General features: G+C 49.2%; 1 long non-coding RNA gene across 1 annotated transcript in view; it reads left to right on the top strand.

The window, feature by feature from the left end:
• The window catches only part of LOC129137364 (uncharacterized), a 112,255-nt gene extending 86,371 nt beyond the window's left edge, over positions 1-25,884 (top strand). Inside the window, exon 3 of the long non-coding RNA XR_008539854.1 lies at positions 25,526-25,884. This is a non-coding gene — a long non-coding RNA (uncharacterized LOC129137364). The remainder of the gene's footprint in view (positions 1-25,525) is intronic.
• The last annotated feature ends 301 nt before the right edge of the window (positions 25,885-26,185 follow it).

The following is a 26,185-nucleotide window of genomic DNA, read 5'->3' as shown; positions in this document are numbered from 1 at the left end:
AATACTACAATCTGTTTCTTCTATGTGACGTATCTGGGGTAAAAAGAAGAAGAAGAAGAAAAAGAAGAAATGCTGAGATGCTGAAGATAAAATGGAAATAAGTCTGACCTGAGCGAATTGCTTTACTGTCCTTTGGAGTTTCTTGAAAATAAAATGTATTCATTTGAAGTGTAATGGGCTTTTCCTTAACCAAACCTTCTGGCCATTGATTTGTGTAAAGAAAAGCCCTGCACAGGCTCAACTGAGAAATAAAAGTTGTTTCAGAGTCGTAAGTCTTCCGAGTAAAATCATGTTGTTGTGACTTTTTCCCTACCCATGTAACATTCCACATTGTCAAGTAATTCTGCAGGGAATGCAGCGCTCAGCTTCCCAGACACCTGCCCTGGGTGACAGAGGCACCAGCTCCCAGGTTAGACTGGCATCTGGCAGCTCTGAGCTCCAGCCCTGGCCTGTCACTGCCACGGGTCAAGGGACCTTGGCTGAGTTACTTAATGTCGCTAAGCCTCGAGGTTCTGAGCTGTGAAGTGGGCATGCAGCTCCTCTTCCGTTCCACACACGATTGACATGCACTGCATACTGACACTGTGGCTACCTCTATACATACCGTACGACTCACCCATTTAATGTGTACAATTCAGTGGTTTCTAGCATAATCTCAGGTAGGCAACCATCACCACAGTCAGCTTTAGAACATTTTCCTTTTCTTAAAAAATTGTATTTTAGAGATGAGGGCTCACTATGTCACCCAGGCCAGTATCCAACTCCTAGGCTCAAGCAATCCTTCTGCCTCGGCCTTGCAGAGTGCTAGGATTACAGGCGTAAGCCTCTGTGCCCAGCTAGCCTGAGAACATTTTCATCACCCTAAGCGGAAACCCTGTACCCATCAGTAGTCAGCTCCATTCCTCTTTCCTCCAGCCCCTGTCAACGACGAGTCTACTTTCTGTCTCTACGGATTTGTCTTTTCTGAACATTTCATAGAAATGGAAGCATATGAACTGTCATCTAATCTTTTCTATATATGACCGTAGAATATTGGGTCCTTTGTGACTGGCCTCTGTTGCTCAGCATCACGTCCTCCGGGCTCATCCCTTTTGCAGCATATGCCAGTGTTTCCCTCCTTTTTATGGCCAAATAATAATCCATTATATGGACAGATCACATCATGTGTATCCATTTATCTTGAGGGACATTTGGCTTGTTTTCACCTTTTAGCTATTATGAATAATGCTACTGTGGACATTTGTGTTTAAGTGTTTGTGTGGACATATGTTTTCATTTCTCTTGGGGATATCCCTTGCAGTGGAATTGCTGGGTCATAGGGTAACTAGGTTGAAGTGTTTAAGGAACCGTTAGACTGTTATTCACAGCAGCTGCACCATCTTGCATCCCCATGAGATTCCTTCTTAACCTTGACCAAAGAAGCCCTCATGAGGTGGGGAGAGAGTCATCGTTCTCTGACGTGGTATTAAAAGTGCCTATAGACCTGGCCTGTAAGGATGAAGAAAACATCAAACATGACCACGATCCCTCTGTTTGGCTATTTCATTTTTTCCTAAGAGGGAATGTTATTTCGCTTGGGAGTCATTCAGTTTCAGATGATAGAAAATAAGCCCTGAATTGGTTTCTGAAGTAAAATAAATTATTACCTTATCTAACTGGACAGTTTGGAGGTGCTGACTTCAGGCAAGGCTTGATCCAGGGGTTCTAAGAAGCCACAAAACATCATTGCTGAGTCTCCTCACTCTGCCTTCCAGGGCATGGGCTTCTTCCTCAGCCTCTGCTGGGTGTCCCATAGTTCCAGACTCTTAGGGTTCCAGCAATTCTACTCCTCAAATCCTCATGGTATACAATTGGGGTGGGGTGGGAGTGGGAATGGGTGGTAGGGAGGAAGAGAAACAGAAAGGGAGAGATAGGGATGGGGTAAGGTAGAAAGGAGAGCGGGGTGGAGATTATTTCTGTGTATCTCTTCAAGTCCTGCCTCAGCCTAAGCACCACAGCTAGGAAGATGCTGATCCGATTAAGTCAAAAGGACCCCATATTAAATAGGGCCACTCTGCTGATCTCATTTTAACTTGATCACCTCTGCAAAGACTGTTGTCAAATTAGGTCACATTCTGAGGATCCAGAGTCAGGATACCATCATATCTTTTTGAGGGGACATAATTTACCCCCACAACAGAGAGGAGGAATCTTCTATGGGTCTGAATATTGTTAGCACCTTTACATTTCAACATGCATAGGACTCTGCCGCCTCCTGCTCCTAAGGCTGGCTGCTGACCAAGCAGCACCTGCAGGGCTCAGGGTTCCAATAATGTGGGGACCCCCCCTTTCTACATCCAGTTCTCCAGAGAACAGGCTTACTTGGGGCCGCTGGGCCCTGGAAGTCCTTCTATTTCATTTATTTTATGTAAGAGACTCATCTGTGTCTCATACACTTCTCTTTGCACTTAACCATAATCCTGGTGTTAGTTAGAAACTATCCAGAAAAGAGACAATCTGCCTGGTGGCACGGGAGGTCGGAACTGGAAAAGGCCTTAGAGGAAATCAATTTCCAGCCCAGTGTTCTTCAGGCTGGGCTTTGTGCTACTGCAGAATTCCTGGGAGTTTGGTGGCCTCTGTTGGGTCTTAGTTTGGGCTCCTCAGAAGCATACCTAGAGACAAGGAGTCATGGGCAAGCTGTTTATTTGGGAGGTGACCCAGGGAAACCCCCAAGGGAGTGGGGAGGCAGGACAGGGAAGGGGAACAGCAGCAGAGCTTTAGTTCATAGGCAGCCACTGCCCCGGGCACCTGGGGTTCAGTACCACTGTGGACCTCTGGGGGTCAGTGTAGAGCTGGCCTCAGTTATCTCAGTGAATGAGTGAGGGAGCTGGGATATTTATACATCACATCCCCTGTCTGCTATTGGCAGTGGGCTGATTCTGTTAGAGCCACAGGGATTCACAGTAAATGGTCTTTTGTGAGGCACATCAGGGGATGAAGAGGGGGCACCAACAATTACTATAAGGGGGCACCAAGGTATCAGATTCAGATGTTGATTTAAAGGCTGAGCATCTGCATGAGGATTTTAAAAAACAATCTACAGGTGTGTTAAACATAACAGCAGTGTCAATGGAGCAGGAGGGCAATGAATGGAAAGTAATTCTTCCCTGGAGTCCAGTTCCCAGTCCCTCCCCAGAGCACTGAGTGAGTGTCTCATGGGTCCTTCTGATGTTTTGTTTCTGTATCTGAGCAGATGCAAAGAAAAGACCCACTTTCCTTACTCAGTGGTAGCCTGCTATTGATGCCTCCAATGCTTTGCCCTTTTCCTCAGCAATTCACCTGGAATTCTTTCCTGTCCATATGCTTGGTGATGCCTCATCCTTTTTATTTACCATGGCAGCATAGGACATAGTACTCCAGTGTGTGGACATGGTACTCCAGTGTGTGGACATGGTACCCCAGTGTGGGGACATGGTATTCCAGTATGTGGACATACCATGACTTATTTATTCTGTCTTCTGATACTGGGCATTTTGGTTGTTTCCAATCTTTTGTTACTACAAACAAGGGTGTAACAAAATGTTTATCTCTTTGTACAGAGGCATGAATTGATCCATTGGATAAATCCCTAGAAGTGGAATTTATTTGGTAGAATCTTCTGTTTTTAAGTTTTTGGCAAATACTGTCCAAACACTTTTGAAAGAAGTTGACCGATTTGACATTCTTGTGGCAAGAGCCCATGGGGTGCATGGCTCAGATGTCCCTCATGTCAGGAGAAACCCTGCTGTGGGGTGAAGGTGGCTGGTGCCTCCAGCTTCCAGTGCCCTCTGGCTCTGCCTCTGCTCTCCAGCCAAGGCCCCATGTCTCCAGGGCAGCTAATGGCCAAGCATGGCAGAAGCACAGGGCCCCTCCATTTCTGCCTAGCAGGGGCATCCTCTAGGGGGCACCTTCAGTCTGGGGCTCTCGGTCAGCATGGCTGAGACATCCTCTGAGATACACTGCAGGATGAGGCTCTTGCTACTGCATGCTCCTTCCTTCCCCTCTCCTCTCACGGGTGTCGGACCAGCATTGCAATCTGAAGGCTCGCCCACACCCTCCAGCTCCCCCTCCATTTTCTGCAGTGCACTAGCACCACCTCCCTAATACATAGCTCACATTCCTGACTCCATCGTGGCATTCCTTCCTGAAGACCCATGCTGACACCCACTGACAATGTGTGAGGATGGGCTTCTGATGGTACTCGGTGAGCAGGGGTCTATGGCTAAGTGGTTTCTGAGCTCCCAAGCTTATCCAAATCTCTCACTTTATAACAGGAAATCTAAGGCCTAGAGAGGGCAAGCCACTTGCCTGAGGCCACACACTCAGGGGTAGCAGGCCCTGAGTGCCACACCAGGCCGCACCGAAGTGCTCCCTCAATCTCAGACACCAGCTGACCTTGATTGTCCCAGCTCCCGGCCAAAACCAAGCCCGGAGCAGACATGTGTGGCCTGGACTACCTCTCCTGCTCTCCAGATCTTCTCAGGGACAGGGTTCAAAGTTCCCTAAAACGTGTTGGGGGAAATTGCATCCCAGTTTTTGGAAAGCCTGGCCAATTTCTTCCCATGCAGCCATTTCTGCGTCAATACGGGCTATGCACAGATGCCAGTGCCAGCTCCCACTCCTCCGTGGTCAGCCGAGCAGGGACCAGAACTCAGAGAGAAGCACTTTCCAGAGGAGCAGAGTGGGTGAGGGAGACGAGGAGGGAGACAGTGGGCCACAGATTCTCATCACGTTTTCCCCTCCCGTGCTTTCAGGGGCTTAAACAGCAATAAAAGAATGTGCGATTGTCAGCATAAATCAAGAAAATCGGAATTCTGCTGAGCAAGCGAGAACATTGGACTTGAAAGAGCCATTTGCTAAATGTGAAAGGAGCCCTTGAAAGTGTTCCTGGAGGCCTCTTTCCAGCCCAGCTAGTTTGGGACTGAGCTAGATCACGGGCTGGTGCTGAGGGCGTGGCCTCAGGGCTCAGGGCAGCCGCATTTGGGCTTGGCTATGCCCCACCTGGTATGGCTCTGCAGGCAGCTGGGTGGTTGGGTCCTGGCACCAAGATGAGTGAGGGAGGGAAGGACGAGGAGATGGCGTGGAGACAGGGTCCTCGCCAAACATACTTGTGTAAGCCCCCAGAGGGCAGAGCCAGAGCTCATCTTTTATTCATCTCTAAGTTTCTCTCAGCCCTTAGCATAAGGGAACTCCTGCTCACTGGAGTTTCCTTTGCTGACTGAGTGAATAAAGGAAATAGAAAGGCAGGGAGGGAAGAAAGGGGGAAGGGGGAGGGAGGGGAGGAGAGAAGGGAAGGAGGGAGGAAGAAGCAAACCCCTGTATTAGTCCATTTTCACACTGCTATAAAGATACTACCCAAGACTGGGTAATTTATAAAGGAAAGAGGTTTAATTGACTCACAGTTCCCATGGCTGGGGAGGCCTCAGGAAACTGACAATCGTGGCAGAAGGCAAAGAAGAAGCAAGGACTTTCTTCACAAGGTGGCAGGAAAGAGAAAAGCCCAGGGGAAACTGCCAAGCACTTTTAAACTATAGGATCTCATGAGAACTCACTCACTATCAGAGATTTTAAACCATCGGATCTCATGAGAACTCACTATCACAAGATTTTAAACCATCGGATCTCAGGAGAACTCACTCACTATCACCAGAACAGCCTGGGGGAAACCGCCCCCGTGATCCAATCACGTCCCACCAGGTCCTTCCCTCCACACGTGGGGATTATGGGGATTACAATTTGAGATGAGATTTGGGTGGGGACACGACCAAACCATATCACCCCCAAGTGCTTTTTCCTGTTCACCGTGAGTCATTTTAATTAGACGCTGGCCTAACCTTTCGGCTCAGCAGATGGGACCCGGCCACCTGCCCCAGCACCCCCTGGGTGGGCACAGCCATGGCCTGCAGCAGACAGTCCTGAGGTCAGCGCCCAGCTGTGGACCCATAGATGCCCTCAATGGAGAGCAGAGACCATGCCTCGGTTTCTACACTGGCCCCAGGCTTTGCAGAGGAGCGACGTGTTGTCCAGTAGCTTCGTGGTGATCATCAACATCCAGGCCATCCTCGACTGGACTAGTGCCATTCACGGTTCTTACCTGTACCATGTCCACATGCTGGGGTACCCCTGAGCTTAAACCTGTGCAACAGCCTGAGGAAGAACCTTGATCTGGCTTTCCCAGGTCTGCACAGGCTCTGCTTCTCTTTCTGGGCTGCAGTGTGAGAAGGTGGGTGTATGATGCTGGCCGCAGCCGCATCCTGTGTCTTCATACAGTCAGCCGCAAAATGCACCAACAGGCAGAGAAATGCCACCAGGTGTGCATGATCAGCGAGGTGGCCGTGTGGCTCCAAGACTGAATCATCTCTCCATGTTGCTCCTTCCTGCCTGCTTCAGCTGACAGCATTGCCCTTGAGCAATCCAGTCTTTAAATCCCACCGGGACTTAGAAAGCTTCTATTTCAAAACACAGGACCATAAGTTATCTATTTAAACAACGTCGCTGTTAAGCTGCGCTGTCTGTGATCTATTGGAATTATAGCTTTCAGTGTAGTCCAGCGAATGTCCCTCGCTAACCAGGGCACTGAAATGGAGAAGGCAGCAGCTTAGTGAGTCCTGAGAAGGGGATCGAAGGCTTGCCAGAGGGATGTGCAGAGGGTAGGACAGGGGTCCGGGGACCTTGACGACGGAACAATAAATACAAGTGTCTCTGCTCAAACTGGCTTGTCTCAGCTGTCACACAGGTGAGACCTTAACCTACCACAGGTGGTTGGGAGGATCTAAGATGAAAGTATCCCCCCACCCATCTCTGAGCTTTCGATGGGAGTGGGTCTGGGAAATCAGGTGAGTCTAGGTCCCCAAACCAGGCCCCCCACAATTGGAGCCTCCTCCCTGGTGCTGGGAAGTTAGGTGGTGCACACGTGTGTGTGTATCTGTGAAGATGTGCGGTGTTTGCGTGGATGGGGTGCATGTGTATTGTTGCTGCTGCCTTTTAAAAATTCACATGAAATTCGCATAGCAGAAAATTAGCCATTTTAGAAGCGAACAACTCAGCGGCACTGAATGCATCACATGTTGTGCGGCCATCACCTCTACGCAGTTCCAAACTGCGCCTGCGCGGCCATCACCTCTCCGCAGTTCTAAACTGCGCCTGCGCGGCCGTCACCTCTACGCAGTTCCAAACTGCGCCTGCGCCCGCGCCCCGTGTGTTCGGGGCGTGGAGGACACGTGGGTGTGCATGTCTGTGGACATGCGGGTGCGTCTGGGGAACGCCTGTGCCAGCCCGAGGGGCTGGGAGCACTTGCAGGACTTTGGGGTTTGCCGAGCAGCCACACGGGCCCTTAAGGTAAAGCTGTCAGCCCCGCTCTTATTCCTACCTCCCCCTGGATGTTTATTTGTTCTTGTCAGGTGACAGTGAGTGACATTTTGTTTGCTGGACGCATTTGGCTGTGAGTGACAGCCGTGGGGGGCCTGCTGCTCCCCTGCCCACTGTGGGAGAAGGCCTGGCCCCCCCAGGTGCAGTGGGAGGCTGACCTCACCCCCTGCAGTGCCATGGCTTTCCTCCTCCCCGCGGGCAGCTGGCCTGGCCTCCTGGGGACTTGGGTGGGGACAGGCTGGCTGGGCTGGCGCTGGTCTCCTTGGGATGTTGGTCCCCTCAGCTCCTCTCAGCCTGGGTCCTGGAACCTGTGAGGAAGGAGCTGCGTGGCCCCTGCTCATGCCACTCTTGGGAGAGGTGGGCACACTGCAGGTTTCAGCCAGTGCTACCTGGAGGAGACATCCCCCCAGGGGTCAGGACTGGGGGCTGGATGCAGCTCAGCTAAAAAGACATTTGATATCATGTAACCGAGTTGCCACTTCAATGGGAATTAAGTTTTAATGTCAGCACGTAAGCCCCCAATTAAGAACTGCATAGAAAAAATAATCCTCGAAAGAATAGTTAAATCATCTATAAATCACGCTGCTTCCACTGTTGCACCAGCAAAAGCAGCGGCTTCCACAGAGCCTTACAGTGCACACTAAGGATCCGTCTGCAGACTGACCGGGAACTCACATTTGCCTTCAGGGCTGCAGGCTGCGCTTTCTGGGTGGCCGCGGGACATGGGAAAGGACGGATCTCCAGTTTCATCTCCAGGCGTTAAGTCCACTGGGTGAAGCAGAGGGCAAAGCCCCCAGGCTTTTAGAATCATTTTCCCCTCTACCTCTCTGCCTTACCTTCTCTCTGTCTCACCCCCTCTCTTCCTTTCCCTCTCCGTGTCTCTCTCTGTCTCTCTGTCTTAGCCCTCTTTGTCTTCCTCTTTCTTTCCCGTCTCTCTTCTCAATACCTAGAAGCGAATTCACATGCACACAGGTCATGATGCCAGCATAAAATAATTTCATGTTTGGAATTTACCCCCGCTTCAGTAGAGAGCCCAATAGTCAGCTACAGCCCATTGTGGCCACAGCCGAATGCTGGCCTGGGTTGGCCATATCTTCCTGCATTTCAAGAGAAGCCAGAAGTTTGAAATGGTTGGCGACATCTCCCATTTTTAGAAAAATGTGGCTCAAATTAAAAATAAAACATAAAACTAAACAAAGGAGAGCAGCAGAAGCTGCTCCGAGGTCTGGAGCGTGACCTCCGTGTGATGGGTTCTCCCTGGGAGGGCTTCTGGGAAGCCCCTCCTTCCAGGGAGGGGCCGCGGGTGCCCCGAAGCTGGGCCAGCTCTGGTCCCTTCCTCACCCCCTCTGCCCACCTCACCACTCACACAAAGGTCAGAGGGTGTCGGCCGCCCTGTCTCCAGATGCCATTACCATTGCCAGCTGTGGGCAGCGGCCACTACAAGTGGCTGGACCTGGGGGGCAGTGGCCTGGGAAAAGTGCCCTCAAGGGCGCAGTCCCCTTTCCACCATCCAAAGGGGATCACCCTGAGTTTGGATTGAGAAGTGTTGGCATGGGGATTTTAAAATCGCCCCTTAGATTGGCTGTGTTATTATTTTTGGCAATCCATGTCATTTGAAAGAATGGCCATTTCTTCTAGCTAACAAAAATGGCAACTGGGCGAGCAGGACCTGCCCGGGTGGAGGAGAGGTTGAGACCACACCCACATTGCGGTAAACCTGTGTCCAAGCCACCAGTTTGAAGGATATCCATTCCTGCAATTAAGGATTGGGGTGCACGTAGCAGCACTACCCGTAGGAACCCCAGCTGAAAGCAACTGAAATGCACACCACAGTAGAATGGGTGATTAAATGTGTCTTTTCACAGCAGGGGACAAAACTGCACAGACTCCTGCCCTCAGGGACTTATGTTCTGGAGGGAGGACTCAGACAATAAAATCAGTAAGTAAAGTGCACAGACATGAACACATGGGGAGAAAATAGGTGTAGGGGGGATGGGTGTGGGGTCTGCATTGTAAATAGAGAAGTCACTGAAGGCTGCAGAGAGGGCAGCATTGTAAAAGTAAAAGCCTATGGAAGGGAAGATGGGAGCCATAGAGATATCAGGGGAAGAGCATGCCAGGAGAGGGAACAGAAAGAGCAAGAGTCTTGAGGCAGGTTGCTTATGGAGGAATAGGAGATGAGCCTGGCTCTGACGTGGTGAGTGGGAGCAGTGGAAATGAGGGAGTTCAAAGGGAAAGGGGGAGTGGGGAGAGCAGAGAGCCCTGGGAGCCTGTAAAGACTTTAGCATTGACTCTGAGGGACAAGGGGCTGTGGCGGGGTTCTCAGCAGAGGGAGGGCCTCTTCTACTCAGGATTTACAAGGGCCACTGTGATTACTGGGCGAAGGGTAGTGTGCAGGTGGACAAGGCAGGGGAACAGGAAGACAGGAAGGAGGCCAACACAATGCTCCAGGGAGGTCCAGGCCGGAGGTGCTAGCAGCCTGGGCTGGGTGGCTGTGGATTTGCAGGTGGAAGAAGTGGACCCACCTGGGCAAGGCTGCAGCGTTGGGTGCACAGAACCAGGCACTGGATGTGTGGGTGGGATGGATGCCAGTGGAGATGCCTGCTAGGAGGTTAGGCTAGAGACCTGAGCTCTGGACCCGGAAATGATCAGCTCAGACACTAGGTGAATGTCTGGGAGCTGTGGGGTAGGCCTGAAGTAGTACAAGGAGGAAGAAGAGGACCAGGGACCAAGCCCCAGGAAACATTCATATTTAAGGATTGGAAACGTGACCCCATGGGGGGAGTTACAGAGGTAGGAAGAAGCCAGGAGCTGAGTGACGGAACAAGGCCATTCTCACTCTGAGACCTTCAGTGGCTCACATCTTCTTCTCTTTTCCCTAGTCTGGAAGCTCCATGAGGACAGGGGTGAGTCCATCAAGTTCTCTGTTAGGTCCCCAGAACTGAGCACAGTACCTGCCCCGAAGGGGTGTAGCAGACCTTGTCGGATGAATATACGCCAATGTGGCTGATCAAAATAACAAGGCAATGACTGTCCATCAAGGTCTGGGGCTGGTGAGGAAGTAGCACGTGCATTCAGTAGGCTGCAAGTCTCAGCTCCTGCACACCGGGAGGCTCAGCGGCCTGTCACGCACGTTGGTGGGAAGGAAGGACAGCTAGTCCAGGCTCTGCCAGTGGTGCCGATGTCCCCCCATCTCATGCAGACACGGGCTCAGCCAGCCCACCGCCAGAGCCTCCCCTGCGGGAGCCACATCTGCTCTGCCTGTGTTCTTTCCCTGTTTTTTGCAAACTGTTTTTATTTTGCCATCCAAGAGACACAATTGGGACTTCTGTGTCAATGCAGATACGCGCCCTCCCCTCAGATCCTGGTTCAACATTGGACTCATAAGCCAGGCTAAGTTAAAAAAAGCAAAATGTGTCTGGCTTGATAGCTGGCTCTAAGTGCAATGGAAAAAGCCAAAAATAAACACTGTAAGTTGATGACATCCGTACCATCCGTGGGCACGGGGCCCAGGCTGGGGCCGAAGCGAGGGAACAGTGTACAGCCCAGCATCACGCACAGCCCATCGGGGCTTCCTAAGGCAGTCTCAGGGCCTGGGTGACTGTGAGGGTGCAGTGCTCTGTTACAGCCACCACCCTCCCTCGGGCACCAGGTACTGTGATGCCAGTTACTCAAGCCTCCTGCCTTTGTCTGCTTACCAGAGAACCACTGCCCGGGACAGCCTGAATCCTCGGATTCTGTTTTCCTCCCTGGTATTTTTCTTGCCATCTGAGAGGTGCCAGTGCCCCTGTGGGGTGAGTTTTGAAAATGGCTTTGTCTGGACAACAGAAAGTCACAGACATGCTGATGGCATACGGTTACCTTGGTGACTAGAGAAGAGTTTGCTCTCCTAATTCCACAGATGAGGAAAGGATACTGGGAAGTCCTGCCTTTTACCTGCATGGCTGTTGCCGGCTTCGCCTCCCTGGGCACTCTCCCCCACAGTCTGGGTGTCCTGCGACTGCCTTTGGTTACCATTTTGGTGAATATTTTCTTGGAATCAACTTTGAATTGACATGACACCCTCTTCTTTGTCTTTTTACTCAACTTTATTCTAAACAGTACAATTATTTGTGTTGGTTATGGGATCTTTTTCTTAAAACACAGTATTATAAATACAAGACAATTGAAAATGTGAGAACATTTCTTGCATACCCCATGGGAAGCCGCCCCTGTGTCTATGTGATCCTTGTCTGGGGGCTGCTGCCCATGCGCCTCTGTCCCCCAAGCTTGGAGCCCTCTGTGCCCTCCCAGCCCCTGCAGGGGGTTGGGTGGGAAGGCGGTGCTTGGGTTTTGAGGAGGAGTTATCGATCGCATCCACCTCCTCAGGGAAATAGCCTGGGGTGCAGACTTTTATTTGGAACATGAAACATGAATTTCTTGAAATGTTTTAGACATTGTGTTGACATAAAATGCACACATGGAAAGGGCACAAACTACAGCCTGGCCCCGTAACCCCACGCCCAGTCTCATTCCTCTCCATGTGTGTTACACACGTGACTTCTACGTTTTGCTCACTGCTGCCTCCTCAGGGCCAGAACAGTGCCCGGTGTGCTGCAGGTTTTCAATACACGTTGGCTGAATACATGTGTCAATGGGTGGAGACTCAGTGGGGTCTCTGTCTCCAGCCTTGTTCCTTTCTAATCTCCAGGCCACTCAGGAGCCAACGTAACCCTTTGTCATGCAATGTGATCATATCATCTCCCTGCTGAAAATGCCCGAGTGAATTCACAATAGCAAAGACGTGGAATTAACTGGAATGCCCACCAGTAGATTGGATAAAGAAAATGTGGTACATGTATACCATGGAATACTACACAGCCAGAAAAAAGAATGAGATCATGTCCTTTGCAGCAACATGGATGGAGCTGGAAGGCCATTATCCTAAGCAAACAAACACAGGAACAGAAAACCAAATACTACATGTTCTCACAAGTGGGAGATAAACATTGAGTACGCATGGACACAGAGAGGGGACAACTGACACCAGGGCCTCCTGGAGGGTGGAGGGAGGGAGGAGGGTAAGGATCAAAAACCTGGGACAGGGTGTGATGGCTCACACTTGTCATCCCAGCACTCTGGGAGGGCGATGGGGGTGGATCACCTGAGGTCAGGAGTTCGAGACCAGCCTGGCCAACATGGCGAAACCCCATCTCTATTAAAAATACAAAAAATTAGTTGGGCATACTGGGGCGCCTTTAATCCCAGCTACTTGGGAGGCTGAGGCAGGAGAATTGCTTGAACCTGGGATGGGGAGATTGCAGTGAGCCGAGATCACGCCATTGCACTCCAGACTGGGCTACAGAGTGAGACTGTCTCAAAAAACAAAACAAAACAAAACAACCTATCTGGCACTATGCTTATCACCTGGGTGACTAAATAAAATAATCTGTACAACCAACCCCCCATGACACACAACTTAACTATGTAACACACCTGAACCTGTACCCCTGAACATAAAAGTTAAGAAAGAAAAAAAAAAGGCAACCTCAGGCAAATGTAAATGAAAAGATCATTCTATAAGCCTGACAAAGACACTAGGCATCTGTATAAAGCTAACTGCCCAACGACTATTAAAGAATTGCTGAATTGGTTTAAAATATATATACATATGCCTGAGCGACTCTCCTTGGTCACTGTGATAAAGGGCACCCCTGTAGGGTGCAACCCAGGGCTCCAACTCCCTCCCCTGTAGGCTGCGCTTGCGTGCTCCGCTCCTTCTGCTCTGGGTGCTCCCGCCCAGTCCTGGACATGCAGAGTCCTCCCCCAATACCTGCATGTGCTATTCCGTCTGTCTGGAATGCTCTTCCTCTGCTGGTCACCTGGCCAGCTCCATCAGGGCTCAGTTTACCTCTCCTGTCCGTGGGAAGCCTTTGCTGAGCCCCATCTACCCTGCCATCTGCCTCTTGCCCAGAGCACTGTGCAACTGCTCCCTTGTACCAGCCAGGACCAGCGAGGTTGGGCTGCAGTCACAAGTAAACCCTGAAACCTTAGGGACTTCATGCAACCCACATCTGCTTCTCACTCACATGGCATGTTCCAGAAAGCCCAGGTCCCTGTTCCACACCATTGTTAGGGACTCAGGCTGAAGGAGGCACCACTCCTGGGCACAGCAGGGAGCAAAGAGTAGAGAGAACTCATTCCTGCCTCAACTGCCCAGGATCCAAAGTGGCCCGTGTCACTGTTGCTCACAGTCTGTTGTCCAGAACTAATCACCCAGCTGCCTGCAAGAGAGGCAGGGAAGCATGAACTCCTTGTGTATCCTCAATAAAGTGGATATAAAGTGGAACGGTCTCAGCTGTACCCCACCACGGACTGTCCCATGTGACATTGTAGTTGCCTATTTACTTCTCTGCCCACCGCACACCCTAGACTGAAGTTCCTTACGTTCACAAATTTCAGGCTTCTCCTCCGTCTGACTCTTAGCAGCTAGCACAGTGCCCTTCTTGAAGGCCCATGAAGTTTCAGGGAGAGCCTATCACACGACCCGCCCGGCTGTAGAGCACCTCCAGGCTTCCACAGAGCCGACTCCCCTCGTGCGGCACGGCTGTGAGGGATCTTTCTTCATCCATCTCCTCCCTCTGCCAAGTCATCAGAAAATGCTGAGCACCTATGGAAAATCCTGAACATACTCCGCCTGTTCTGCCTGGTTTTCATTTTATGTTGTGCTGGGTTTTTTTGGTACAATAAACAAGGTGAAAGCAAAGAAGTAAACAATGTGGGGTTTGAGGGGGTTTCAACAAATGAGCGCCACCTCGCTGTGTTCTGTTTTGAGCACGTGCATCCCTGGTTTACACTGAGAGCTGGAAAATGGCGCTTGGATGGCAGCCAGGTTTCCAGGGTGAATAAACACCTCCAAAGGGACAAATGTTTTTCACAGACTGTGAGTGAAATGGAGACTCAAATATTTAAAAATAAATATATAAAAAAAGAAGAAAGAAAAGAAAAGGCAAGGAGACCCTGCTGACCTTAGTTCCCAAATGAGCTAAAAACAAGTTTTTATAGTAATATTTTCTCCTTCCAAAGAAACAAAACTTCTTATTTTCACTACTCCCAGAATGAGTATTTCTGTATGTCACTACTCCCAGAACGAGTGTTTCTAAAATGTCATTTTTGAGATTGAACAAAGGGCTTCACCCTTTAAGCCTCAAGTTAGTCATCTGTAAAATAGGAATACTGATAATTCCTCACTCCCTGGGTAATTATGAGAATGAAATGACTTGTTATACAAAGGATATAGATCAGGGCCAGCATGTGGTGAGTTTCATATAACTGTTAGTCATCGCTGTCTTCATCATCACCATCATCATAATCACTGTAATCACCACAATCACCATCATGATCATCATCACCATCACCACCATCATCACCATCACCACTGTCATTATCATCACCTTCATCTCCACCATGATCACCACCATCACCGCCACCACCATCATCACCATCACGACCATTGTCATCACCACCACCATCATCATTACCACCATTGTCATCATCACCATCACCATCATCACCATTGCCACCACCAATATCATCACCACCATCACCATCATCATCACCATCACCATCACCACTGTCATTATCATCATCATCACCATCACCACTGTCATTATCATCACCTTCATCTCCACCATGATCACCACCATCATCTTCAGCATCACTGCCACCACCATCACCACCATTGTCATCATCATCACCACCATTGTCATCATCACCATCATCATCATCACCATTGCCACCGCCATTATCACCATCACCACCATCACCACCATCATCATCATTACCACCATTATCATCATCACCATCACCATCATCACCATTGCCACCACCATTATCATCACCATCACCGCCATCACCATCATCACCACCATCCTTATCATCACCATCATCACCACCACCATCATCACCATCACCACCATCACCACCATCCTTATCATTACCACCATCATTATTATCACCACCACCATCATCACCATCACCACCATCATCATCACCACCACCACCACCATCATCATCACCATCATCACCATCACCCTTATCATCATCATCATCACCATCATCACCATATTCAGAAACCTGGGAATCTGGTGTGATTAGAAATCAGGTGAGTGGCCCAGCAAAGGGAAACTGGAAACCCAAAGTTGACTACAGGCTGAGTATGGAATTTCCTCTAGGCCTTAGTTTCCCCAACTGTAGAAATGGAGACAGCAAAACCTCGTGTCACTAGCTTAAGGGTGTTTGAGATATGGCCATGCAGTTACTATTTCCACGGCTGCAGACAGGAAGGTGTTAGCGCCATTATTGTTCATAGTAATGTTTATTTTGGAAAAGAGGGTCAAAGTGGGATTAGTTAATATATTTATAATCTGTATTTGTTCTCAATCTATTTATGGGCCCAGAAATGAAGGTGGTCTAGTTTTCTAAAATGCGAAACATTGATGATAAACAGAACCTCCAAACTGGGCAGTTTTCCATTACCCCTGGCCTTCGGTGAGTCTTTCCACCTACTTGGAATACCCCACCTCCCCGCTTCTTCTGACAGTTCCCACTCACCCTCCATGCTCAACACAGCCGCTTTTCGCTTACCAAATAGTCCAAGAATCTAAAACACGATCATCCCATCATTGTCCCTTCACACCCAGCAGTCGGGGTGGGGGGATTAATTTTCACAAGGGATGGTTGGGTAAAGCAGGGCTGAAGTATTTAAATAGAGCCCATACCTTTCTGCCTAGCAATTTAATCTTAAAATTTACATTTTAAAAACTAAACTTTTGTCCTGGAGAAATAATCATGGATTTGCATCAGGCACTGGCTCAAAGGATGATCACCCCAGCACTGTTTTGACAGCAGAATAATGGGAGACCATCAACATGTTCAGCTGAGGAGATGGCACGCTTGCATACTGGAATACTAGGCAGCTATCAGAAATGTTTTTATGGGAAAAGAAAACACTTAGTAAAATAGAAAGATGCTATGATGTTTCAAGTGGAAAAAAGACAGGATTCAAAATAGCGACGGTGGCCTTACATCCTGTTGTCCCAGCAGGAGTATCTGACTCTTCCCCTCTCACTCTTCACACTCCCACTTAGGACCATGAAGTCCATGGTCACCTTCAAATTAGAATGCAGAGCAAGATCCCGTCTTCATGGAAAACATTGTCTGTACTTCTTCATAGAAAAATGAGCAGAAGAATGTGCTCCAGACGTTGGTGGTGGTTGCCGCTGGGAGCGGAGTTAGGAGCGGAGCTCCCAGATGGCCCATTTGGCTCCAAATAGCACTGCTTCCTGCCCGGTTTTTCCTGGTGTAATTAATCAGTTAATCACAGTGTCTTCTCTCACTTCCAAAGTGTCCCAATTTGGCTAATAAATTACATGGTCACCATAATTTTGAGAGATTCTTATGGTGCTTTTGCTCATCTCTATTTTGTGAGCGTTTGCCATCAAGAGAATAAAACCAGAAAAATGTGGAATGCATCAGCCAAAGCACCACCTTCCTCAGAAAGAGTTCCCCGATCCTCCTGCATGAGACAGTCAAGGCTGAGTCCCCAGTGTCACTTCTTACCTGACACATGGCAGGTGAACGTTAAATGATGGTATTCACCAGAAAGTTGGAAAGCCCACCTCTAGGGCCAGGTGTGGTGGCTTATGCCTGTAATCTAGCAATTTGGGAGGCCTAGGCGAGCGGGTCACTTGAGCCCAGGAGTTTGAGATCAGTCTGGGCAACATAGCAGACTGCCTCTCTGTCTCTACTAAAAACAAAAAATTAGCCGGCTGTGGTGGCATGCTCCTGTAGTCCCAGCTACTCGAGAGGCTGAGCTGGGAGAATCACCTGAGGCCGGGAGTTTGAGGCTACAGTGAGGTGAGATGGTGCCACTGCACTCCAGCCTGGGCAACTGGAGTGAGACCCTGTATCGGAAAAAAAAAAAAAAAAAGAAAAGAAAAAAGAAAAGCCCAAAGCCCACCCCTAGCCACATGGATGACGCTGTCCTGCTAGCAATGGGAAGAAATTAAAACACTCCTCATGCAGACATAGAAAACATGCCTCCTCCAAGGAAGCCGTTCCACCGGATGATGGGCAAGGCAGCCCACTCCCTCTGTGGGTGATATTTTCCTGGCTTCGTTTAGCTGGTGTTTGCACCCAGTGAGGACCCTCCATGTGGGAGAGGAAGAAATTGACCCAGGAACCAAGCCTGAGGCAGAAGCACCGAGTGTCCACCTTTGTACTGTGCAGAGCTGCAATGCACGCCTGTCTGTTTTTCCAGGGATTTTTTTCCACCCACCTTTGAACTACCTTGAAACAATAAAGTGTTCTCTTTTGACAGGCTGGCCTAATGGGAAGGTTGACCTGATTTCCACTCTCCTACCGAAAAGTGACAATGCAGCCGCTGGGCCAAGGAGGGACGTTGTGTGACCAGTTCAGAGGCAGGAGTTCACGCGGCTGCAGTGAGGAGGGACGTTGTGTGACCAGTTCAGAGGCAGGAGTTCACGCGGCTGCAGTGAGGAGGGACATTGTGTGATGAGTTCAGAGGCAGGAGTTCACGCGTCTGCAGTGACCCTCTGCAAAAGGAAGCAACTGGACATTTCCTCTACACATTGTCTCTTTTGAAAAGTTCCAAGTGAGGAATATTTGTACTTGATTGTTTTTCTTTCCTTGCATGCCAGCAAAAACGTACTCAGTTTAAGAGAAACGGAGAAAAAGCCTGGGTTATTAAATTTTAGCGGACAATCACGTTCAAGCCAAGAAAAGTGCCTGCTGACTTCCCCAGGCAGGGCTACCTCTGCCCAGCACCCATAACCACCCCAGATCAAGAACCTGAGCACAGTTTTGGGACACAGATTTCAGGGCAAGTTGGCTCTCATGCCTACAACCCTTAGAATACTCCCTGTTACTTAGGCAGGGGATCTCTGTCTGGTTTTACCTGGAAATCACTTGGAATACTCATAAAAATACTGAGCCTGGGCCTCGCAGGCCAACCTGAACCTCCAGGTGTATGTGTATGTGTGTGCGTATGTGTGTGGTGTGTGTATGTGTGTGGTATGTGATGTGTGGGTGGTGTGTGTTTATGTGTGTGTGATGTGTGTATGGTGTATGTGTGATATGTGTGGTGTGTATGTGTGTGTGTGTGATGTGTGTGTATGTGTGTTTATATGTGTGTGTGATTTGTGTGTAGTGTGTGATGTGTGTATGTGATGTGTGTGATGTATGTGATGTGTGTGGTATGTGTCCATGTGTGTTTATGTGTGTGTGTGATTTGTGTGTATGTGATGTATGAACGTGATATGTGTTGTGTGTGGTGTATGTGTGTGCATGTGTGCTTTGATTCTTCAAAAAATTCATCGAGTGACTCTAATATGCTTTTATTGTTATTTTTTTTAAGGTCACCAAGTGACTCTAACACACAGCCAGGCTAGTATCACAGCTGCGGGCCTCAGTCCATTTGCAGGTGGCTTCTTGCTGCCAGCACCAGTGGCCCCATCCCATGGGTGTCTCTGGCTGAGGGAGCACGCTCAACCCACGCAGGGGCAGAAAGAGTTGCTGTAGGGTGGATGGCCCAGGAATAGCCTCCGCCAGCTTGGGTTGAAGGATCAATACCCCAGCTCCCTCACCGCTCATGCAGACCACCTGAGGGGTGCTCCCCACTGTCTCCAGGAAGCCTCTGATGGGTCCGAGTCCAGGTGTCCCTGACTGTCAGCACTCCCCACCGTGGCTTCCTTCCCTTCCCTGTCACACGTCCTCACGCTCCTACTAAGCTTCTTGGGATCCACCCAAATAAACTCCTGGCACTCAGTGTTCGTCTTGGGTTTGCGGACAGTCCCTAGAAGAAAACTCGACAGTTTCCAGTGAGCCTGCAGCACTGCACAATCTGGCCGCAGGGTGTCCCCTCCTGGGTCCCCTCCCCTTGGCCACCCGAGCTTCCTATGTCTGCCTTGAGTGTCCAGTTTCATCTGTGCCTCTGGATGCAGTGCTCATCCAGACCGTTCCTGTCCTTCCCCTCCCCTTAACTGTCTAAATCCTACACATCCTCAGACCCCAAGTAATACCCCTCTGTAGGGCAGCCTTCCTCAGTCCCCCGCCCATCCCTTTGGTTTCTCAGCATTGGAGCATCTGCCCAGACTTTCTTCCCTTGATGCCACCATTTCTGTCTGTCTCCACAGACACCATCTGTGTCCAATCCAGCTCACCGTTCTCCTGTTCTAACATACTTCACCTGCTCCCAGCCTGGCACTGGGGTGCTCAACCCTGGCAGCCCATGGGCATCCCTGGCAGCCCTTGAAAAAACATTGACCCCCCCAGTCCTGCCTCCAGATTCTGCTTTCTGGGGGTGCAGCCTGGATTTCTGGATTTCTAGTGCATAGCCCAGGCTGAGAAACCAGTGCTAGAGTCTCACCTCACTGACCTCCAACCACTCAAGCTCCTCTCTGATCTGTGGGCATGGCCAGTAGAGCCCACCTTGGGCCTCCGCACACACTGCTGCCTCTCCCCAGAATGCTGTTCTTGTCTCTTCCATGGGGATGGCGTTCCTTCATTTTTCCCTTCGGTTTTAAGTCCATCGTGAATTTTTGAGAAGAGCCTTCTCTGATCACCCCAGCAGTGCTCTGTTTCATCAAGCACTGGCCACAATCTCACAGTCTTGTCTGTTTGTTGATTTTCTGTCTTTCCCACCTGGAAGGTGAGTTCCAGGAGGGCAGGGATGGATGTCACTCACCATTGTGGCCTCATTTCCTGAATGAATGAATGAATGATGAATGGTAAATTATGGTTTATAGTGCTCCTGCTCTTAAAGGCACCCTGCCAGTTGCTTTGCAGGAGACCAGGCTGGTGGTCTCCACTCTTCTGTTTTTGTGATTCCAATACTCAATTCCAAGTCTCATCTAAAACCATCTTTTCTCTCCTGAACGGAATCCACGCCACCAGGCTCAAACCTGCCTCCTTCAGCAAGCCTCCCCAGGACCCTCCTCACACGTTCCCTGATGGCACATTCAGGCACACACATTTATTGCGCACCAGCTGAATGCCAGCCACAGCGCTTAGGTGGGGATTCAGCTGTGAACAGCATCATCGGGGAGCAAGCCAGACCTGTGGTGCAGAACCACAGAGGCAAGGAGCCACAGCACCAGAGATTGGCAGGGACCATCCCTCCCATCACCCGTCTCCTGATCTAGATGGAGTTGGGTTGCTGAGTGGTACCTGAAGCATCCTAGTGCTCCTGTTCTCAAACCATTTTCTTGTGTGTGTGTTTTATTTGTTTTGTTTTGTTTTTTGTTTTTGTTTTTGTCTTTTTCTTTTTTTGAGACAGAGTCTCACTCTGTCACCCAGGCTAGAGTGCAATGGCGCGATCTCAGCTCACTGCAACCACTGCCTCCCAGGTTCAAGCAATTCTCCTGCCTCAGCCTTCCGAGTAGCTGGGATTACAGGGGCCTGCCACTGTGCCTGGCTAAGTTTTGTATTTTCAGAGAGACGGGGTTTCGCCATCTGGCCAGGTTAGTCTCGAACTCCTGACTTTGTGATCCGCCCGCCTCAGCCTTCCAAAGTGCTGGGATTACAGGCCTGAGCCACGGTGTCTGGCCATTTTCTTGTTTAAGATGAACTTTTGCTGCCTCTGTCTGCCTGGTGTTTGCACCCAATGCAAGCTCTCCATGTGGGAGAGGAAGAAATTGAGGAACCAAGCCGGAGACAGAAGCACCAAGTCTGCACCTTTGTACCCTGCAGGGTTGTGATAAACTCCTGCCTGTTTTCCAAGGATTTTTTTCTACTCACCTTTGAACTACCTTAAAAAAATAAAGTGCCCTCTTTTGACAGGCTGGCCTAATAGGAAGGTTGTCTTCCTTCTTTTTGGAACTCCTACAGAATTTCTCCCAGGCCACAAAGCTACAATGTGGGACTTTCCTTACTTAAAACGTGACTGCCGTTTTCATAGTCAACAATTCCATCCAGCACAAAGGCAAGAGAAACTGATGAGTCATGGCCATCTTTAAAGGGAAACGAAAAAACAGGTGGAAAGTAAATATTTAGAAAGGAAAGGAATAGTTCTCATTCTCATAAAAATGTGGGAGGAAAATGCCATATTGTATATTTCTTCTTATGTTCATAATCCTTTTAACCAAGGGTGCTGACAAGGAGCATTTGTATAGAAATCTTAGATGCTCTGAAGTCAATGCTTACTGCCTGTCAGAGAGACGCTTCGTCTGACCTAATACATCACACACTCTCACACTCATACACTTTTACAAATACTCACATATTCACACACATGCACATACTCTCACATATTCGCACACACACATTCTCACACCCCCACAAAGCTCACACACTTACGCACTCACCAAGCCTATGTCATCCCCCCTGTTTTTGCAGTCTCTAAAAAGCTGCATATACCAAAATGAGCAAAATATGTGAGCTATGAAATCCACCTTGTTGAAAGGCTGGGTTTTATTGGTCAGCTGGTAAATGAAAGCACATGGTGGAGAAGTGCTACGTTCAGGAACACGCTGCGACTGTATTACTCCCGGCTTTATTGGTTCATCTCTAATCGGAACCAGCTGGTCATAAAGAATAGAGTTCATGGGAATCCACCCTCTGTTGAAAGCCAGGCCAGGGTGGATGCTGGAAGCTGATGAGCACAATGAAAACAGCTGTAATTGACTTGTGAGGTCAGGCTCTGGGTAAAACTGGGGGACAGAGGTGACGCTACAGCTGGTGCATAAAATGCTGGGCTCCTGGTTACCCATAATTGTGTAAAGAGGAGCTGAAGAGAAAAGCGTCCAAGTCTTAGGAAGCTCCTCCCAGAAGAGTCTGCTGCTGCCGGCCTGCACCCGGCAGCTTCAGAACCACAGAATCACTCTGGGCTGCTTGTTGACATGAGTCACAGTAATTATAAGGTTGACACCCGTGATCCTGATGATGATGGTGAGGATTACAGTGATGATGAAGATGAAGATGATAATGATGGTGATGAAGATGATGATGGTGGTGGTGGTGATTAGCATAATGGCAGCAGTCAGAAACTCCAAACAGGCTCCATGAAGCACCAGGAAAATTTCTGTAGCAAAGCCTTGCAACTTTCTTCTTCTCTTCTGTTTTTGTTTGTTTGTTTGTTTGTTTGTTTTGAGGCAGGGCCTCGCTCTCTCTTCCAGGCTAGAGTGCAGAGGTGCCATCATAGCTCACTGCTGCCTTGACCTCTTTGGCTCAAGCAATCCTCCTGCCTCAGGCTCTGCTGTGTATCACCATGTTTAGCTAATTAAAAAAATTTTTTTTGAGCAGACAGGGTCTCACTATGTTGCCCAGGCTGGTCTCAAAGTCCTGGGCTCAAGTGATTCTCTCGCCTCAGCCTCCCAACATTTATGTTGGGATTACAGGTGTGAGCCACTGAGCCTGGCCAAAGCCTTGCAGCTTTAATGCTGCAGGAGTTGTAACCTTGACAACAAAATTGAACAATTTTCATTTTTCCTTTGTGATTTATCTATTTTAAACACTTTTGCACCCCTAAACAAGGAAACTGGCCTTTGAATTCTAGAAATGGAACATATACATTTGCCACCCCCATGCCTCTTCCTGTCTCTAATCAGTCCAGTGGGTCCACCCTTTGGAAAATTGTGATGTGTTAGGAGGGCCTGCAGGACATTTTTAGTGCCTGACAACATCCTACCTCTTCCTCTCCCTATAGGATTGTGTGATATGCACCTTGTTCAATACTTAACATTTCAGTTAATTTTTTAAGTTTATTTTTTATTTTTTGAGATGGAGTCTTGCTCTGTCACTAGGCTGGAATGCAGTGGCGCGATCTTGGCTCACTGCAACCTCTGCCTCCTGGGTTCAAGCGATTCTCCTGCCTCAACATCCCAAGTAGCTGGGACTACAGGTGCGTGCCACCATGCCCAGGTAATTTTTGTATTTTTAATAGAGACGGGGTTTCACCATGTTGGCCAGGATGGTCTCGATCTCTTGACCTCGTGATCTGCCCGCCTCGGCCTCCCAAAGTGCTGGGATTATAGGTGTGAGCTTTTACAGATAGATTTTTGAAATAATTTTGCAAATATTTTGAGCTCTGGGGGTGGGTTAGAGTTGGGACCTCCATCTACACTCTGGCTACGCTTCTTTTCTCCAGGCCCAGGTCAGGCAAGTCTCAAGCACACAGTCTGAAGGCAGCTTCACATTTCTTCTGAACACAGGCTGTCATCCCAGTGCTGGAAGTCAGTGAGATCAAGCTCATCTGCGATTCTTGGAGATGCTGAAGCCAAAACAATGCCAGGCTTCTCTCTTCCAACTTCATCCCTTCACTTCCACTGGCCCCACAGTGAAAGCACCAAGCTAATGCGCATGGATCAAGTTCCTTCCTCCCCTGGAAACATTAGCTGCCTGAGGGCAGGGGCTTTCACTGTCTCATTCTGTGACACATCACTAGCCTGACTCAACCCATGTTGGTGTTAGCAGTCTGTATCCTGCTCACTAAATCTATTTGGGGAAATTACTGTCCACAACCATCCAATGGCCTCGCTTCTCCTTGGCAGTGATGATGATGTTGGTGATGGTGGTAATGATCGTGATGATGGTGATGGTGATAATGATAGTGATGGTGATGGTGTTGATGGTGATGGTGATGATGGTTATGATGATGATGGTGATGACGGTAATGATGATGGTGATGATGTTGATGGTGGTGATGATGGTGATGGTGGTGATGATGGTGATGGTGATGGTGGTGATGATGGTGATGTGATAGTGATGGTGACAGTGATGATGGTGATGGTGATGATGATGGTGATGATGATGATGGTGATGGTGTTGATGGTGATGGTGATGACGGTAATGATGATGGTGATGGTGATGATGGTGATGGTGATGGTGGTGATGGTGATGGTGATGACGGTAATGATGATGGTGATGATGGTGATGGTGATGATGGTGATGGTGATGATGGTGATGGTGGTGATGGTGATGATGGTGATGGTGATGATGGTGATGGTGGTGATGATGGTGATGGTGATGGTGGTGATGGTGATGTGATAGTGATGGTGACAGTGATGATGGTGATGGTGATGATGATGGTGATGATGGTGATGGTGGTGATGATGGTGATGGTGATAGTGATGGTGACAGTGATGGTGGTGGTGATGGTGATAGTGATGGTGACAGTGATGATGGTTATGGTGGTGATGATGGTGGTGATGATGATGGTGATGATGATGATGATGGCAGTAATGATGATGATAATGGTGATAAGTTTTTTCATTTTTATTACCATGACCATTACTAGAACTAATGAAGTAAGTTAATCTGTAGTCACAAGGGTTTCCGAATATTTCCAGCAGCAAGCCCTCTTCTTTTCTATATGTCCTCACCCTAAATTGTGGAAGATGTTATAAAGAAGCTCATTGTCTGTCTCTGATCAGTTTGGGTCCAGGAAGGAAATGCCCTGAGGCAGATGGAAAGAGAAGTCTGTGTGTCCTGGAACAGAGGCTTAGCTGAGGGGAGCAGTGAGACAGGCCAGCACTTGGAAGCTAAGGAGCACCCCCTGCCCAGCCACTTGGGGTCGGCTTCTCCTTCCCCACACATGGCACACACACCTGCCAGCTGGCCTTTGCTTTGCCAGCCTTTGTCCTGAAATGCCCTTTGTCCTTTCCGCCAAATCATGCTGCAGGTTGAAACTAGGTCCAAGTGCATCGAGCTGTCACCATGTGCCTAGAACAGTGTCCCATTTCATCCTCTCAATAACTCTATGACATAGGGAAGGTAGGCACATGACCTCCATTTCACAGATGAGGAAAGTGAGGTTTCCAGAAGGGAATTCATTTGTCCAAAGTCACCCTGCTAATATTCAGTAGACCCCACAGTCCCCTCTCCCCATGGGCTTTTTGAGGCACCTTTAGGTTTCTTGGAACCGAGTTCAAAAACCACTGACCTTGTCTCTCTCTTACGGGCTTTTCCAGCCTGTGATGTGGTTATTTTTACAACTTTGGTCCTCTCTTTTGGTCCTGAGATGGTAAGAAGTGGATGAAATTCAACACACCCTGTACCCAATAGGGCTCACCAGTGGCTTTGAAGGCAAAATGTTTTCTTTCGTAAATCTAGAATTTAGAAAATAAATTCTTCCTCCCCACAGGCAGATGCTGACTCACCCACTAAAGCTGAGGCCGAAGGAAATTCTCCGATGACAAGGCTCTGCAGGTGCCATACGGAGCGAGTGCTTTTCAGGCAGCTGGCGGAGCCCAGAGCAAGCTTCCCCCAGAGCATCCGAAGGGGCCACTTGGCTGCAGTCGCCATCGCGAGAACAACAGGAAACTGAGCAGGGGCTGCTGTCGTCCTGGGCAGGACAGCTCTCCATTTCCCTTCAGGCCTGGCATTGTTTTGCTGATGGAAGAAAAGTGGAATGGGGCGTGATCACACTGCCGGCTCAGCAGCTGGAAAGCTCATGTGTTTGCTTAAATGTGCACAAGGTGAGGTCCCTCTGTGCCGCTGATCCCCGCCCCCTCTCACCACAGGGTGTTTTCTGATCACCAAATGCATGTTGGTTAGAAGACTTGGCAGTTCTCTGGCCCCAGAGGTAGAGCTAGAAGTTGACGCAGAGTCCCAAGTGGCAACTCTGTTGTCTATGCTGTCTGTTGGTGATGATGGGCCGGGCGTCCCAGGAGGAAGATGACTTTCCAAGGTCCCTTTCTGAGGCGGGATGGTGCAGGGGAGACACTGGCAAGGAGAATGAGGGTTGGGGGAGCTCCGGGGCTCCTCTGCTCCTGAGTGTCAGTGGAGGGTGGACATTGACCAG

The sequence above is a fragment of the Pan troglodytes genome, chromosome 18 (assembly GCF_028858775.2).
Source record: "Pan troglodytes isolate AG18354 chromosome 18, NHGRI_mPanTro3-v2.0_pri, whole genome shotgun sequence".
Lineage (NCBI taxonomy): Eukaryota > Metazoa > Chordata > Mammalia > Primates > Hominidae > Pan > Pan troglodytes.
Note: the sequence above shows the minus strand (reverse complement) of the source record. Positions and strands in the feature narration are given on the sequence as shown.